The sequence below is a fragment of the Euwallacea similis genome, chromosome 8 (genome assembly GCF_039881205.1).
Source record: "Euwallacea similis isolate ESF13 chromosome 8, ESF131.1, whole genome shotgun sequence".
NCBI lineage: Eukaryota > Metazoa > Arthropoda > Insecta > Coleoptera > Curculionidae > Euwallacea > Euwallacea similis.
In genome coordinates, this window is record NC_089616.1 from 4,140,070 (window position 1) to 4,159,473 (window position 19,404).

The 19,404-nt window shown below is 36.3% G+C and overlaps 1 protein-coding gene across 4 annotated transcripts in view; it reads left to right on the forward strand.

Moving 5' to 3' along the window:
- The window catches only part of Antp (Antennapedia), a 123,180-nt gene that overhangs the window by 22,371 nt on the left and 81,405 nt on the right, over positions 1 to 19,404 (forward strand). For 2 of the 4 annotated variants that reach the window (XM_066392168.1, XM_066392176.1), the window contains exon 1: positions 5,802 to 5,891. The exons of the other annotated variants lie outside the window; for them this stretch is intronic. The gene's annotated coding sequence lies outside the window, so the exon portion shown is untranslated. Of the gene's footprint in view, positions 1 to 5,801; positions 5,892 to 19,404 lie in introns of those variants that run through there. 4 annotated transcript variants of the gene reach the window in all.

Sequence of the window (19,404 nt, forward strand, 5' to 3'; positions counted from 1 at the left end):
GCCTCGGTAATCCAATTAAATTTATGCGCTGAGCTAGGATTGAGTCAGTCAGACCGAGAACAGGATTTATATTCAAAAAAAATTCCCCGAAAGCGATTTTGAATTGAGAACGTGTATATCACCTTTATCCCTGCCTTCGATATAAAAACTAATTTTGAACGATATCATCCAAATTGCCTGGATATCATCATATTTCTTTATTCGAAGTATCTTCGCCCCGGTTCGTGTACACTCACCCCCCGAGTCTCCAAAACTGGCGATACATCACTGGAAATTTATGGGCGTAGATACGACAGGAAAATTGCAAGAATGGCGGGGTGATCTATCTTTGTTGGGAAAGACGAGGGTAGAAAAATAAGATAAAAACCCTTAGAATTTGTGTCTCGAGTGAGCGGAATCGCCCACTGTTCACTTTCAGATATACATTTTATACATATAGAGAGGATTTATTAAAGGGAGGAAATCTGATGGAGAAACAATGCACTTCAGCCAGGACAAACTGCCCTGCTTCCTCCATATACTATATAAAATATATTATAATCCATTTCATCACGAAGCAAAAATAGATAAAAACTGGTCCTTCCCCTTCTCCTTGCTCCTTTCTTTCCCTCAAACTTTTATAAGGATGTTAATTTCACTAGAGAGATAATGTAAAAATGTCGTCACTTCATAAAGCATTTCTGCAGCAGTGTATTAAAAATGGAGGAGCATTAATCGGCTGGCAGTTTCTAAATGAAAGGATGTCGAGGGGTGTCGGTGCAAGAATAAGCCACTCTGGGGTGCTTTAAATTTATAGGGGTTATTATGGTGTCAGCCTGCCTCATATGGGTGAGGATGTTCGAGCTAATTAGTAATAGTGGTCGGAGGAATTACTACTGCAATCTTTTCTACGCTTTTGTGTAAGGTTCAAGGGCAGAGGAAATCCCTGCAAGAGCCGAAGTTGAGGTAAATCTCTGGTTGGCCGAAGAACCTTGACCATAGAAAATTCATGTTAAAGATCTTGCTCGTTCAGATGTAAATTTTCATATATTAGCTCTATGAAATTGGTCTTCCATAGTCCTTCAGTGCGGCCAAACATTTTTCCGTACAAATTAGCCGTTAAATCCCAAAAAGTACCTGCAATCCTGACCTCGACTCTTCAGAACACCTTACTTTTTCCAAGAATTAACTATCAACCTTTAACTATTCAGGTACCTTATTGATACTCCCAAAAATGCCTATGTTCACCTTGAAAATTACCGTCATTGTTTTCGCCACTTATTGCCGCAACGTTATGCAATATTCAAGGTTCTCTTAATAGAATTCGATAATTTACGACTTTAGTTACGTATCTCCAGCTTTGTTCGTGAGAGAGTACTAAAAGGAAATATCATAACGTTTTCGAAATTAAGACAATAGAATTCTTATCGACCGAATGAGGCGACTGGGCTGGCCAAATTTTAAAGATTCCCAAAACTGGATTCCATAGGTTGGCAACCTTGAATATCGACCGGCGCAACCAGCTGGTTGTCCTCTTGTAAAAGATGGGACGCGGATATGAAAATATACGAGTCAAGGACTACCAGATTACGGCACAACCACGGGCAGACATATTCGCTCTGCCATGGGTCCTAATTCGTGCTTTATTCTCCTCCATTGCATTGATCAACGATCATAAATCTGGGCTGGGAAAAACAGGGTGACATTTCGATTAGCAACAGTGGCAACCGTACCTGAGCACTATAAAATTCAATTAATTTCGTATCAAAATATCAATGGCTGCTCCCATCCCAGTGTACGTGCTATGCATAATGTGTAAGCAATCACAGTTGGGGGATGGAAGGGAAAACCTGCCCCATCTGAACGGGAACAGCTGGGCTCAAAGGGGAAACACAATTTGTCATTGTTTCATTTCGGAAGTTATATTAACTGAGACACATTTCGCTCTGCCTTTTTTTCAATTATTGGTTGCTCTTCTTCCTAGTCTACACATGCCACCACAAAATGAAACAGCCCTAAAGCTCGCTTTTCATTCTTAGTTTCTCGGCAAGTTGGAAGTTGCTAAGAATAAGCTGCAATTGGGCAATTACTCTTCTAAATGCCAACCAGCACTACTCGTAAATTATAAACTTCTCGGGTCCATTTTAAAATTAAAACGAGCACGACTCGTACAGAAGTTGCTCAAAGTTAAAATACATCAAAATCTTCCTTAATTATGTTCTTGCAGAACTTTGCTGTATATACGGCCACAAAACGAGGGCGGTCGTCAAAGTTTACCAGTTTATAGGCGGATATACAATAAGGATACAGGGAATACACAATAAGGATTATGTTAAGTTTCGTTATTGAGATTTTATATTATTAAAAATTTCTTATTAAGAAGTCATTTTCATCCTTGGCGCCGTCAGGCTCAAGAATGAAATTCTCAGGTTGGGACTCAATGAGAAATGCAAATTTTAAATTTATCGAAGAACGGAGCAGATCTTGTGACTGTAACGTGGCTTTGGAGACTTGCAGATCTATACAGGGTGTTCTATGATGAAAGGAAGAATTTTAGGAGATGATTATAGAACTTATTTACAACAAAATATCATATAAATAGGGTTCAATTTCAACGGTTCGGGCCTGACATTACAAAATTCAAAAACAAATGCAGAAGCTGCTTATGGGGGGCACGTAGGTCTATTCATGTGTCAAGAAAAAAAGTAAATATCACCTGTGATCAACAGGGAGGAGACTAGAACCTCACAATGATTCCCCCTTCTGACTACGCCTATGAAAGAAAACCCATGAAAGCAAAAAATAACAGTTATCTCACGGCTAGTCTTCCTCTTCTGCATAATTTTGAATGGTAATATCATTAGAATCATTAACGAGAAAGTGCAAAATTTTACATATTAAAGTTGAAAATAAATTTTAGTGCTAGCAATTTTCATAATTAATTTCGATATTGGTAAGCACATACATCACAAATTATGGCACTAACAGCAGATATATGTATTACTTTAGCTCTAATACTTCATGTTCGATAATTTATGTTATGTATAAATTATACCTTGACGTGTTACTTTATGATTAAAAAGATGAGGCTTGGCCATGGAGGTTAAAGATTTTTGCCCTGAAGTTGTAGCATGGAGCGTGGAAGATAAGTCTGGAATTTCTTTAATATTATTTGAAAAATTTTTTGCCGTATAATTTAATGAAATTTATAGAATTATCATAAGTAAAATGCTGAACCTGTTCAAAAAAAGATGTTGGAATTTTTATATAAAAAAGAGCATAATTATAATTAATTTTTTTAATGGAATATTCTCTTACATTTATTGATATTAATATGACTCACTAAGATGGTGTTAGTATTCTACAGGGCTATCATACGGAGCTCAGTGACACCGAGCCGTTAACAAGAAGTTACCGAAACGTTAACTAGGGTGTTTAACCAACCCCTTGATAAAGGGTAAATGTTATTTTCAGTTAGTTTTAACTCAGATTAGTGTGCAATTCCACCGCTCCTACAACCCTTTCTGGCGTGTGAGGCGTTATCTTTCTTCAAAAAAAGAAATGAAACAATGAATAATTTGCTTCGAGCAAATAGAACATACGTACGTGTTTACAATAATTATTTTAAAACTAATTTAAACCTGTATATTAAGAAAAACACTTTATTTCCATTAAAACATTATTAATTTCGAGACTACAGGAACAGGGACTATTCGTTCTTATGTAGGGTGAGAAAACTCGTAAATTACCGCAGAAATATGTAGTAAGACGGAGAAGTAGTATTGAATTTGTCCGGAGATCGTTGAATTTGACCGTCAACTTCAATAATGACAGAATAAATTATTTAAATGACAGTGACAGTTGACACTTTTGGGGCATAAAGTTTTATCCACCGGTAATTTACCGGACCAGTAATATATTACTCCGCTGTTTAAATTTGACTAAAATTGTTCGGTAATTTGCCGGTGAAATATGCGGACAAACTAAATGTATTTTTTTAACCGGACGTTTTAGGATTCTACTTAGAACGCAAAATTACAGAAGTTGTTTATCGATTATGTTATGTTGCGAGTGGATGCCTTCTACGGGTAGAGTTCCGAACACTTTAAAAAGAACATAGGAATGCCACAATATTCCCCTTTAACTCACTGAGGTGAGTGTGAGAAAAGGTAGAATTCTTTTTAATGCTTTTCGATTCGATACTCCGGAACCCAGGCTCAAGGGATACTCGATTCGTTTACCGAAAATAAACGTGTTTTACCAACTCTGGTCAACATTGTCAGTCATATTATTGTCCCCTGGTTATATATGACTTTTCTCTGTGGTGTTGCCTACAATGGATGTAAACAATTTAAATAGCAAATTTTAAGAAATGGCCTCCAGGTGCGTCAACTATTTTCTCGCAGTGCTGATCTCAGCATAATCTCAAGATTACTGAATGTTTCAAAAATTTATATACGACGCGCGTTTCATAGAGCCATTAGAACACCCATCTATTGCCCTGCAAACTTGGACTCGTACGCCAATGTGTTGTTAAACCATCATTCACTATTAAAACTTTTATCATTCCGGTTATACACTGAGCAACACTCTCTATATGATATCTAGGTGGGAAAATCGTCTTCATTTCCGAATCATCAACTTAAAACAATGAATGTCAGCAATCGACCGACCATCGAGACACAACCAACAGCCCCGAAAACCAGAAAGGCAAGTCGTGTGAACGCGGCCATTCTTAATTGGCGCCTATTTAGCGGCCTCTCGCTTAATTAACATTACCCAAACTTTTTGAAATCTTTCCCAAAAGTAATATAGTGATTTACAATCAACCATCATTTACATATTAGAGACCGTTGACTTTTTTCAATAAACGTATTTCCTGTTTGATTACCATACGATATTCAAATTCAGAGCTCGTTATTTTACCTATTTATCTAGTTTACATGTTGGGCCTCTTTCTGTAAATCATCTTATCTACGTAGGTTTTTTCACGGGAAAGAAAAATGTCCCTCGATTTATGTATTTAAATGAGGTGGGACCGTTGAGTGGATTCCGATTCGATTAATCTTAATGATGACGTTTCTGTTTTCTGCTATAATAACTAACGTAAATGTGAAGAAATATAAGTTTCTTGGTAATATATTATCTTCTGAACTGCAACGCAAAAGAAGACCATATTACTGTAAAAATTTCAAAATAGATTAAAGCCACTTAAGCGCCCCAAATACCTAATTGCATCCCAAACCCACTTCCTCTTCCATTGTCAGTAACACACCGCCCATAATCACCATCCAAACAACTGCAACAATAAGGATAATTTACCTAATTCTGTCCCATTATCAGGTACCATCGGGCACGCCAACGGCACCAACGCAGGTAAAAGAACCTCGAAATTAAACCGTAACACCCCCAGTAGGTATCTCCGAAATACGATGAGTTACGAGCTCAAAACCGTTCATTGGCCCCCCACCCCTTCCATGCGTACGTCCTTTACCCCCCCTCCACCCCCCGAAGCTTTTGTGTCCTGCAACCATGCGGCGTGCTTAACATGCTTATCCCTAATGCCAAAGCCCCTGAGCTTATGCAATCCCCACTACTTTTCGTATATAGTGTCTATCGTGGCGCGCGGTAAAATCTCAAACGATTTAAATTAGTGGATGCTTGATTCACAAACAATAAACACGCTATTTATTGCTTTATTGCTGGTAGCCTATCCGGGAGCTTTTGTCTTTTTTTTTGCTGCAAGTTTAAAGATTTTTACGGTGGTTCTATTGCGGTACTATAGGTTTACTGTCTGTTTTTACAACAGTTTTTTTTTCAAATTTTTTTAGTGTTTTTTTAGTGTTTTATTCAGTGTTTATAGTTCTGTTTGATGTTTATTCATGGCGCTAGCAGGGGAGGATAGTAAACATGTAAGTAGGCATTATTTTTTACGGCATGCTTTTAAGCAATTGGGAAGAAATTCGAGAGAAGCCGTGATATACGCACGCACCGGATTGACTTAACTTATTTAATTAAATTGCGTTGATGCAGAAAGTTTTAATGTCAATATATTGAATTAATTAAACCATCTTAATGTTAAATTACATTTAGCTGACAACAACTAATTGATTTAAAACATTTATTGAATAGAAGGAGTATTTTCTGCGAGAAAAAGTATGGAATTTTTAGTGATTACGCAGAAGCCGAATTTCTTAGATTTAATTAAATTTTTAGGTCAGAGGCGCAAGTCGATTTTGAAGACAGTAATAATTTTTTTATGCCTGAAGTTACTTGTTTATTACTCAGTTTTTACTACTTTTATCAAAGGACCTGTGCGGCGCTGATTATCAAGAATCGCGTTTAGAAATCATAGTTTCAATAAGCGAACTTGCAGCTTTTAACTCAGTACCTAAGTCAGGGCAAAACTGGGGAATGAAAGAAGTTTTTACCCCTTTTATTCCATTCATAGAATAGTTGATTAAAACGCGAGCTTTTACACATAAGTGGGGACAATAAATTTAAAGAAAGTAATAAAATTTCAAAATGGAAATCTGTAAACAAATTTGATTTGCGGCTGTTCAAATGGTTGCAATTTATTATTACAGATAGAGAATTAAATTGGGCATAAATTGTCACCAAATAAAGCAAATAATTGAAGAAATTATGCGAAAAATTAGGTTTATTATATATCATTATTTATCTATTTATTTATTGCTTACTTCATATGCTTTGTACCTATGGGGCGAACGGTACTACTACCTTCTAAAGAAAATTATTGGACACGAGTGGAAGAAGAGTCAGTACGGGTGGTATTGATATATATTAATTAACCATCACAGACCTATTTGCATTAGATTTAAGAGCTAATATTCCATAACATAACGTATTGTTGGTAACCAATGGCGTACTGATAGTGTATTAAAAGTGGTAGAAAAAGAGTCAAATACAGAAGTCCGTCAAGACCTTAAAAAATCGCTCCAGTTCTCAGGTCAAGCTGAGTTAAACACTTAACGATGATTCGCCTGTAAAAACTATGATTTTCAAACTCCATCACGAAAACTGAGTAAAAACCAGAAAAAAAATTACTATTCTTAGGAGCGAGCTACGCCAATGAGCTAAAAATTGAATTAAATGTATACAATGTTTCTTTAAGTTTGAATTTTTAGCGTTTACGCAGAAGTAAGTACAATGAATATGAAGTAAGTAATAACATTATGAAATGGAAATTTGCAAGCGATTTTTTTTTAAATTTTATAATTTAATTACTTACTGAATATTCATGATATCTACTTGTGCGTAAACGATAAACATTCCAAGCTGAAATTTAAAATATTGTCAGAATAAAATTATAAAATGATTATCGATTAAATTATTTTAAATCTTCAAGATGTTTACGTAGAATTTATAATAATATATAGTAGTGTGTGCTTATTTAATTAAACCGTGAGCAGTCGAGTTTAACTATAGTAGCGGCAGACAATTTAAATTCCTTTATATCAATAAGTATGAAAGTTATCATCCTTGTTAAATCATTAATAAATTCTAACTATGAATTCCTTAGCTGCCGAGGGTCATACTAAATTTTATTTAAATTCCTTTTTGGTCCTGTTTTTGTAGTGCAAGTTACATTTCTCTTCAAGAAAAACATCCATCCACGCTTAACAATAAATCTTAATTAACTTAAGTTTCACTCACCCGAAAAGCAAATTTTTCAAGCAAATGAGACCCTAAATCACTAATTTGTTTAGCGCGAATTGCGCAGTATGAACTCGCAAAAGTTCATCTTAAACCGACAAATTTTTTTCGCACGAGCAATTTGAGATATCAATTGCCCAGCAAATGAAATTCATCCAATCCGGCGGAACAGGTTATACCATCAGCCGAGGAACAACTCTTCCATATTCATATTATACTGAGGGCATGTTTTCTTTTATTTTCCGACAACAGCTACGAATGAGTTATTACGGTGTCAGCTGAAGTTAAATGAACACAAAAATACCGCCATATGCAAAATGTTTCTTTGCTTAGAGAAGATCCTGGCTAAATTGAAAATTAGTTTAAGACAAACATGACACAAACAAGTTGGCATTTTTCTTCTGTTATTATAACCCTCACTGCACTGTATAGCTAACTTGTAGATGGTTATCATTGAAATGTCCCATATTACGTATGATAAATACCCACCTGCTTGAAAACTGGGCAACACCGGGTTGCACGTGCATAGAAAATGTAAAAGTATTCATTGTATTTTATGCCTCCTGCATACTTTTCTTGTCCTTCCTGTGTGCTGCGAGGAATGCGTTTGAAGAACGGTTTTAGAAGAAGGCAAAAGTGGAATGCCCTTCCAACCAAAGTGTCCCAAAAAAGAAGAAACAGTGGATCGTCCTTCCGAAAATAACTGTATCTGGCCTATTTGGTTAATAGGTGACAATTTATAGCCCAACAAAAGCGATCCTGCTTTATGGCCTCGTAAATTTACAAAAGCCTAAATCCCTCTAAAAGATAGGCTTTTTTACTGAAAAACCTCAAAGCGAATTGCTTTATGGTTTTATTAGCTCGATTCGTTTTTTGTCCACGAGGGAAAGACTCCGTTATGTTTTTCGAAATTAGACCGCATAAATCTCCCCTAAAATTAGTCATGGTGAAGTATTTTGACCTTTAGAGCGTAATACTTTGCATTGCAGAAAGAACGCCGCAATTAGCAACAATCTAACTCCACATGCGAGCCATAAATCTCGAGTGCGTCATCCGCACTGGGTACCTTCACTAAATCGCAAAACACCCTTGGAGCAACAAATCCTTCGGCCCTCTATTTTCCGAATGACCATCCATTATTCAGCAATTAAACCAAGGGACAAACTGGCCACGGTATCGGCGGATTTCATAATATGGGCTTATAAAGCTCTTCCCTGCAATGTGCCTTTAGCCGGGTCTTTTCGAACAAGATGGGGTTGCTATGTTGCCAAGTGACAATCCATGAACAGGGCCTTTCACTTTCAGAACCCGAACCTCTAAGGAGATCCCTTTAAGGAAGCAATAGACAGACGAAACTTCGGAAATCAAGCATTTTTCCTAATAGTGCAGCGTGTATTCTTTCTAAATCGAGGTTGAAGTTTCCTTTAATGGAAGACACTCCTTTTCCGGGAATGGTAGGATTGAAGTTAGTGGAGCTTCTGGATAAGCTTTCCCGGGCTATTGTGAGCCGAGCCATTGGCCTTCGCATGTTGATCAGTTAGTTTGGTGTTCGTTTTTGAATCGCGAGACCCAGTTGAGTTTAGTTAACTCTTAAATCAATCTATAAAAAACACAAAAACTTAATTAAACCACGGGGGGAAGCGACTTTGATATGCATCGATCAGGGACGTAATCAGTTTCAAGAGTTAATAAATTATTCGTGATACCCAGTGGCGCACTGATCGTATGTTAAAAGTGGTAAAAAGGAAGTGAAAACCAGAAGTTAAAAAATCATTCTAGCTGCGCCTCTGAGTTGAATGTTAAATGAAGTGTTAAAAATTGGCTCTAAAAATTGTAATTTTTAAACGTGGTCTTTGATAATCGACGGCGTTCAGATCGTATACTGAAAGGAGCAGAAACTTAATAAAAACCGAACAGTTCAGGCTTAAAAAACTTACTCCGCCCCTGAGAGTTGAGTCACGCCACTGAGTTATATGTTAAATTAAATGTAAGCAATTAGCCTTTAAGTTTGAATTAACAAAAGTAGCCACAATGAATATGAAGTAAGTAATAAAATTGCAAAACGGAAATTTGCAAGCGATTTTTTTTCACTTTGTAATTTAATTACTTACTTCCTGTTCATTGTACCCACTTCTGTGTAGATGCTGATAATTCAAAACCTCTAAAAAACTGTTTTCCGCAGAAAATAAATCTTCTGTTCAATCCAATATTGTTGTGATTCATACTCTCGCCATGGAAGGAAAATGGTCAGATAATGACCTGAGCTGACCTTCAGCGAAGGTGCTTTACGTGTACATGAAATTCGTCACAGGGAAATTCTAGTTTTCCTTAATTTGTTTAATAGTTTTTCATAAAATTCCGCAAGGCCAAGTTGGCAACCCCGCACCGATCCATAAATTTAAGCCCTTTAATTAACGGTATCTGGGGGTAACAATTTTTATTGGAGTTTTATCAGCGAGATCCGGCCAAATGCCATTATTTATGGCCCAAAACTAATGAAGAGAAAATGGGTACGCCCTACTTTCTAAATTTTTGTATATTTTTCTTTGTTCCTAAGTAAAAATACTCAATAATTTTTTAGATAGATTTGAACGAAAGCGCACTTATTGCCGATAATTGGAAAAAGTAATTGCCTCAATTTTCTTGAAAAAAATTACTGTGTACTTTTAGGGTAATTAACTTAATGCCTCCCAGATATTTTACGAGCATTAGCATAATATATTTATTATGTAAAAGGAGCCACTATAATATATATTGACTCTAAATGACACAAAAATATTGAAACAACGTGTACGTGCCTATTATTTCCTGCTCGCGTTGGAGATGTCCCAGTTCAGTAAGTACTGTCAATGATACCATTAATTATGCCCATAAATAAAAGCAATTACTAAGTCAGCACATTGGCAATTTCATTTAACTGAGTACGGAATCCATTAACGGTCTCTATTAGCATTGATAATTTATTGTAAAATACCTGCACTTTTACCGGCGATTGAAAGAAATAAACTTCTCATCGCAAAAACGAGTCTCAAAAATCCCCGAGATCAGCTTTTAAAGTCTCAAAGCTCTTAACAAAAGCAGAAGCGGCCATCGGAGTCCCCGAGGGATAAAGATCCGCCAGTGGCGGGAATAACTAAAGTTTAGATAAAGGAAGATAAACAGATTACGATGATTTAGCTACTCTCAAATATGTGACCGACTATATTAAGCAGAAAGTTTGCTAACGAAATTTAAAACTTCTCAAAGTTGGCTAAGTTGCCGAGATCCTTTTTAAAAAGGCGAAGTTATGAGGCGTGAATTACGGGATGCGAACTAGTAACAGCCTCATGATGGCGAGATAACAGGGACATTTCTTATTTTTAAAGAGGTAGTAAATATGCATGTGTATAGAAGCAGATGTTACACTTTAAAGTAATTTGTTGAGCTATTATCCGAATCTACGTTAAACCGTCCTCTGCACAAGTACCTCATTAGCCCGATGATTTTTGAGGCTTTAACGAGGGTTGCCACAGAGTCGAATGACTTGTTCGCATATATGTTTGTTTCAAAACAATTACACTCAATTTCGCCCACAAACATAAAGTTTACCAACGATACTTTAATTTGGGTAAACGTTTATCCCAAACATAAAGTAGATGATTATCTGGCATAATGTAGAACCCATATATTTTGCTCACGCCCTCTCTTCACGCAAAAGAGCCCGGCCATTCATTTACGTTAGCATGTGTTAATTTCGCTACCGGAAAATGAAAGGGGAATGAAAGTACATACTTCTTTTTTTCCGCACAGAGCCGAAGCCTCATGGGCGGATGGAGTGAGTTTCGGCTTGGTGAATAAACGTGAGCTTCTGCCCGGAAAGTCGCAATCTTCGGATGCCAACAAAACCTCCGATGCGCCAACATCGACTACACCCAATTTTAATTAAATAGGAATTTTTCCAATTGCATCAAAAAATTCCGACTTCGCCTTATCGCTAATGCTAGTTTTTCTGCTACACGTAACATAACTTGCTGCGCATTAATTTCAAGCAAATTAGCCTCAATCGCATACAAATTGCGATGAAAATATGAGGTGTGATGGAAACGAATCATTAACAGAAGTTGGCAACGTGGTCTTCTGGTTAAAGTGCATATATCCACTTAGACGAGCAGGCGGTTTAATGGTGACATAAATGACACTATCAAATTTAATGGCATTAATAAATTGCTGCGGGATTAAACAAACCATAACCACGTCGAAGGCGCTTTTAGTTGAGATATTATTCACTTTAAGCCGTCTCCTTAAATTCAATATTTCTAATTTTTTTTTACGGGAAAAGCGGCCGAAACCACAAAATTCTGTCATAGAAACCATAAGAGCAAAGTTTAAACGAGTACATATACAGGTTTTGCGCTTGATGACACTTAGATACCACGAACGTGTGTGATATATTATAGTGGCGACAAGATAACCCCGAAGAGTGACTGTGATATATTTATTTTTTTCAAGTTTATTTTTAGAAAGTCGTAAACAACATTATTTGGATATACAGCTCGAATAGTCGGAATTTCTTTCCGCTCCTCAAGTATAGATGAAGCGCACGAAGGTGCGATAATGAAGACTTAAAATTCGTTAGATGCTTCGGAATGGTATGAAGAAGGAGAATATTTACATACGTAATGTTTTTTTAATAACGTAAATAAATTCGGCTTTGGAAGTCGGCTTCAAGCGGAGTTGCGAGATCTTGGAATAATACATGCTGAAGAACCCGCCATCGCGGCGTAAATTTCCACTAGTCGAAAAATTAAGTTTGCTCGATATTTTGGTAAAATTTGCTGCAGGTTAGTTCAGGTTATCTCATCTGTCATCTTTATACAGCGTGTTCCTAAATATCGCGTGCATACTGAAGACGGTTATTCATTGGCTTATTTCATGACTAAAAGTTCATATAAACATAGGCCCGCAAACGCTTCGTTACCTATCTGCAGGATGCTCAAAGTAAAAAAATAAAAAGCGAATATATAAGTTGATGAGTTACGAAATCGAATATTAGATGCATTTGAAGCCGCAAGAAAATCTTCAGCGGTATTCGAAAGAGTACGGGCATCAAGGAGAAGAAGAGAGGACGCATCTGTAAGGGTTGAAGGAGGTAACTTTCAACAGTTGCTGTAACGTGATTTTCTTACTAAGATTATTATTGTTATTATTTAGTGTCATCCCGGCTTTAATTTTTAACAGCGAGTTGCAAATAGGCACTCAAAATAATTAACATAATAATTAATAAACAAATTAAAAATGGAGGGTCCTCTATTATAAATAATTGCTTACCCATAATAAATTCTAATTTCATCTGGCGAATTACAGAATATCGTTTTTTTATTGTTTTTCGCGATAACCGACGCAAACACGAAAAACCGCAAGAGACTAAAAAGTTTCTAAACAAAATAAAAAAGTCGTTTTTTATTTTAGAATCTAGCAGCAGCGCACCGCGAAAAAGTTCAGAGAAAAAAAAGGGGGCATGGCCCCTGAAAAAATATCGTCCTGTAAATTAGCAAAGCCATTTGATATACCAAATTATCTAAGTCTTATAGCGAAAACTATATTCCAAATGTTACCCAAATATCTCAATAACTGCAGGAGTTATAAAGACAAAACTGAAAAATATCTGAAATTTGAATACCCTGTACATAGGTAACGACGCGTTTGCTATGTTTATATGAAATTTTAGTCATCAAATAAGCTAAAGAATCCCCCATAGCGTATGTACATTTAGAAACACCCTGTAGAGCAAATTTATTTGCTCAAAATTGAAATGCAGTTTGCTTGATCAAAGGGGTGCATGTGGCCAAAAAATACATCCGGACTGATTTGGCAACAATAAAAAAATTATCTTTATTCCAGTCAATTTCCAAATAAATTCAGGAATCTTCAGGTCTCAGATGTTTGGAGTCTGTGACAAAAATTTAGGAAATTTTTGAAAAATTCGGGACCGCCTTTGGAATCGTACTAGGCTAATAACTTTTCTCTAGTTTTATGACTTAAAATTGTCTCTATATCGAAAACTTTTCAAAAAAATTTTAGAATAAGCAGAGGCGTGCCGGACAAGCGTGAGAAGAAGTAGAGTCGATAGAGAAGAAAGTTAGGCAAGTTTTCAGAAATCGCAATTCCCACTGGAACTATTCCACGACAATGCCTTTAACGTAGATCAATGGCAGAAAATGTTTTATCCTGACATTTTTATTCTTATTCGGAAAGAAATAGAGGCGTGGCGGACAAGTATCTGGTGATGAGAAAATGTAAGTTTTGCAACCTATGGAAGAAACAGAGGCGTGCCTGAAAAATGTCTGGAGATACAACATTTACGGGACAAACTTGGCAATTTTTCAGTCAGTCGTTTAACTGCCACTGTAATTACACGACGTCGGTGATTTTTATGTAGTTGTCTATCCTAAAATTGTTTTCATATTAGGAAATTTACAAATAGACTGGAGAATAAACAGAGTCGTGTCAAAGGGGAAAAACTAGAAAAGTTTTGAAAACATCAAAATTGCCATTGGAACCACACTAACGACTTCTATCTAGAGCAGTATCGACAATTAAATGGTAGAAATGCTAGGGAGCCTGAGTGTCATAATGAAAATTTCATGGAAATCTATATTAAAGAATTTGGCACATAGGCTCCCTAGCATTTTACTAGTTGCCATGGTGTATGGACTAGAGAGCTTATGTTCAACAAAATGAATATTATATAATATCCATGATATTCTAAAAATAAAAAAAAAATTATTGGATTTTTAGTAAACTAAGTAAATTCGAATAATTTGTAGATTTGAGTAAAACATTCGATTGCGTATGTATAAAGAAAAACATTTATTTCTAGAAGTTTAAAGTATTTTTTTACAAAATTAAGTAAAGAAAAGTATCACATAAAAACAGACTTTATTTAGGAAGGTTTAGATAAAACTCCTTGTAACATTCTTTGACTGGAAATGGTATCATTTCAAGCGAATTCTTTCTTTTTTCTTTATTTATGGCAATCCTTTTTAGTTTTTCTTTTATTGCAATGTCCTTTAAATCTTCAAAAGACTTTCCTTTTTTAAATATTAAAAATTTTTCCCAATTTTCAAGTGTACTATGAATCAATATGAGCTTCAAAATGTAACTAACACTATTGTACTGAAATGTCTTTCTGTTGGCACATACATAGGTCCCCTAGCACTTATACTGTATGGGCACATACATTAGCGCCGTCTTTTAAATCAGTTTAGAAACGAGCAGTGATAAAATTTGGACTTTTTGGTCTTGCATCAGGTTGTTTCTTATGGCACTTAAATCTATCATCCGCAAAAAACTAGGAAAATATTTTTTGGCACTTAGGCTTCCTAGCATTTCTACCATTCAATAGTTCCTTTCAAATCCAGAAATTTTCCAATTGATGCACGAGGGACAGGGGTGTACAAAATATGAATTCCAAGATTCCCTAAAAAAAAAATATCTGTATTTTTAATTCAATAGAAGTCCGGCTTGTCTGAGCAGTCAACGTCCAGACTGACCACGTTGTGTCTTCAGACACTTTTTTTATTAAAAAAAAAAGAAAGTAATATCGACGTGCGTAAACATTTGTACATACTGCAAAGAGCCGGTGATGATGAAATTGACTTTCTGTTAGCTCCTCTCCCTAATTTTTCAACTATTTATGGATTGAGTCATCTAAAAATGCACAAACCCAGGCATAAACTCCCTAATTAATGCATTTCTGACACCGAAACAAATGGGAAATTTTGTAACGGTATAGACAGACCATAAATAATCCCGCTGCACTCCATCGGATAAACTGTTGGAGATTTTTTGGCGATTAACAAATTGATTGTTTGACCTTCTGCCACGCGATAATTAATTACAAGTAATAATTGAGATCCATTAGTTCGGGCTTGGACACACTCTAAACATTTCGTTTAGGCTGATATTTTGTTTATTTGAAAGTTCATTGTAACTCTTAGGATTAATTGGCCCGGAACTAATGCAACAATGGCGAACATAGCGATATTAGTATGTGCAGCGACTTACAACGATTGAGGAAATCGGTTCATTTAAATACTGTATTAGCAATTCTCAACTTGTGGCACTTATCATGGTGAATTGAAAATAATCGTTTTAGATTCTGGAGCCGATATTGGCACTTATGTTGCATAAGGCGCTCTATCATGATGTCATGAATTGCCTCGGCGCCAAGTCTTGTTAGCATGTGGTTGGCAAATCGGTTCAATGGCTGATGGATTCCTGTGGTACAATAAAGAAAGGAATTATGAATTCTTCTGAGGAGGAAGTGCAGCTATTCGCAGATTCGTATTCCGGTCGCCTTTCCGACGCGTTTTCCTTTTAAGAAATAGCAAAAAATAGACCTTGCTTAGTAACCGGCAAAGGTAGGCAGCCACATTGGTGGCAAAAACATCGTGAACGCATACTATATTTACGACTCCCAAGTTGTGTGTCCGGCATAAAAATTGCAATGATTAGATTGTCATAAAGCAGCGTTGATGAAACTGCGATAATTATTCCGATTGAGTACCAACGAGGTGGGTGGCAATGTTACGTGAAGTATTTTACAAAGTTTTAAACACAATTTAGGTGGTCACCGAGTTTTGCTTCGGCTCATCCTCAGGAATCCAAGCTCGCGATCCTCGTTTTTGTCTTTCCCTCTCAAACGCATCCCTAAATTTTGGCCCTTCGATCTCCCCCTTTTGACCCATCAACGCTGCTTTTAGGGTAGTTTCAAGCCCACAGATTTTACACGAAAGTCCTTGTTGCTTCCAGAACCGTACCTTCGATTGATTTTTGTAATGGAGAAAATGATGGCGAAAGCAATCTTAACGCATTCTAACACAAACCACAATCTGTTCATTGCATTACCAGACATGTCTAGACATAAACTCAATATAGCTATACTGAAGTATGCATGCAATATAACAGATGGCCTGGAGGTATACTTGTGCCAGAAAGCGGTGTCGAAACATGGGCTATTTGAACAGAATGATTTTCAGAGATAATACGGACCAGGCCTGAATTCTTCCGTGTCATCAAGTTCTGACAATTCGATGTTGCTCTTGGCCATAAGAAACGAGGAAACGCTGTTGCGAAGATGCGAATTATTTCACCTCTGATCGATTTTGATAACAAGTGTTTGTTTCAGTTTGGTAGAAAACGAAAGCTTCAAGCCTTGGAAGCCCTAAAGTCCAAGTATTACCTATTATAACCTTGACTATTTATTTATTTATTTATTGTAACGGTCACGTACGTTGTAACTCTTGATACACAACAGATAGCTGAATTTGGCATCTGAATATTGCTAAATTCTTCACGTACCCGTTATTACTTACCTCCTACAGAATGTTGAATATTCATAATGGATTGGAAAATTTATAGTCTCTAGAGATTTGACATAGTCAAACGCCTTTGACCGGTCAAAAAAGTTCCTCTTTTTTACCCAAATTGGACTGTCTCTCTCTCTGATTCGAATTCCGAGGTATAGAGAGGCCGCTGCCCTTTTCGACCTGGCCTCCTCCCATATATCATGGCTTCCCTAGATTTATGAATTTCATAGGAACGGGAGAGGAAACGGGTTTGAGTTACGAGCTCGCGGGCTTTATTTCATTCCTCGACGGAGGTGTTGTTGATTCTGCTTCTTTTAATTTGATTTATGCCTCCTCGCCTGCGCTCTCTGTATCTAAATTTGGAACCCCAGTATTATTGGAACTTTTGAGTTGTGTAAGTTTGCCCTGAAATAAGTCGGCCAAGAAATATGGCCGCGGGCTGCACACTAGTCCACCTGAGATAATAATAGGGGGAATTTGCATTTACTGAAACTTGCGGCAGTCGTGGAATAATATTTTGGTTCCTAAATTTCGAGCTAAAGTCCAGATTTGTTTTTGCTGCGATTTTGGCAGCTCCAGCTCGACCAAGTTTCTTCTCTTCTCAGATTTGGGCATTTACCGTACGCCAAGTTTTCAAGATAGAGTGCATGGTGCCTCAATTGTCCACGTAGCTCTTGCCAAATTGGATTAATATCTTGTTCAAGTTTTGCCCAAGTTTTCCTTTTTCTCAGATTTTCTTGCGAGTTGCAAAAATCCTCATTAAGGATTGTTAAACGACACCTGAACGTCTCACCATGGCAGCTCTCTTATTAGTATTTTCGGGAAGGGTGAGTTCTTCCTAGAGCTTATCAGCATGTAGGAAATTGAATACGATAAATCACAATCGAATATTACAGAGAGTTATCGAAGAATTGGCTATCTTCAATATTGGACTGAGAATTTTGAATTCTGTTTTTTCCCCTCACTACAAAGGAGTCGTATTCCCAGGAATTCCTCGGCCGTTGAACTCAATCCCTCAATATCTTTCTTGTGGAAACCAATAACGCTTTTATTGTTTCATAATATTGAATATCGATAAAGTCGTGTAGCCACGAGTGTCCAGCAAACGGTTCACTTGAGACCTTAATTCCGACCGTAAGTACATAATTGGGATTATTTTTATTTTAATTATTGTTAATTAGCTACGATTTGCCTTAGTTTGCGCTTGTAAGTTTCTTTTCCCAATGTACGCGTATAAAAAACATTGAGGGTCCCTTAGGAAGAAATATACAGGCTGTCTTTAAAAGGCTTGTAGCAAAGTTCTATCACATATACCTGAGGAGAAAAAGTGACGATTTAACCCAATTTACCTTACTCTCAAGTGGACGATTTTCAAAATACGGGACATTAAACTAAATATTAAGAAAAGAAAAAAATTTAACTACTTCGTTTGGAAAAGCTATTATCTGAACAAAATGTCGCATCGGTGGGTTTTTATAGACGAGAAATCAGAATGGATTTACATTTTCGATGCACATTGTAGAGTGCACTATCAGCGCTAGATGAGTTCTCTTTAAAGGAGCATAACTTTTTTATCACCCGGTATAAAATTTATTTATGACTAAATTTGTATTTTTTACAGATTTTATGAAAAAAAGGTATATTGGTGCAAGTCCATATGGGCATTACTTCTTGAGATATTTAAAGTTTAAAGTTCGCTGAATGTCTTGAAAATTAAACGTACATATTTATTCATACAACTGAAACGAAAAAAATCAAAAGATTAAATTCGTCTCAATTCTTATCAATTTTTTTTGTATATATATATTTTTATTTGGCCATACCAAATTTGTATTGTTTATTTTGCTGTACTGTACGAATAAATATATATTTTAAAATTATTTTTCTAGATACGTTGTGAACATCAAATATCTCAAGAAGGAATGCCCGTAAGGATTTGTACCAAGGTACTTTTTTTATAAGACACGTAGGAAACATAAATTTAGTTATAAATGAATTTTATACAGGGTGATAAAAAAATCTTTTGCCCCTCTATAGAGAGTTCGCCTAGCGTTAACCGCGCCATCTTTAATGTGCATCGAAAATTTAAAGGGATTATGATTTCCCGCCCCCTAAAAAACCCCGGATGCGACATTTTCTTTAGGGAGTAGCATTACAAATAAAGTAATTAATTTTTTTGCTTTTTTTAATCTTTACTTTGACATCCTGTATTTTGGAAATCGTCCGCTTTTGCACTAAAATAAATTGGGTTGAATCGTTATGTTATCGCCTCAGAAATCTGTGGTAGAAATTTGCATAGACCTTTCAAAAACAACCTGTATAGAGAATATCTGAATAGACTCATAAGCAAATTCCATTGTGTTATTATTCAAATAGTGAAACGATTTTATTAACGACT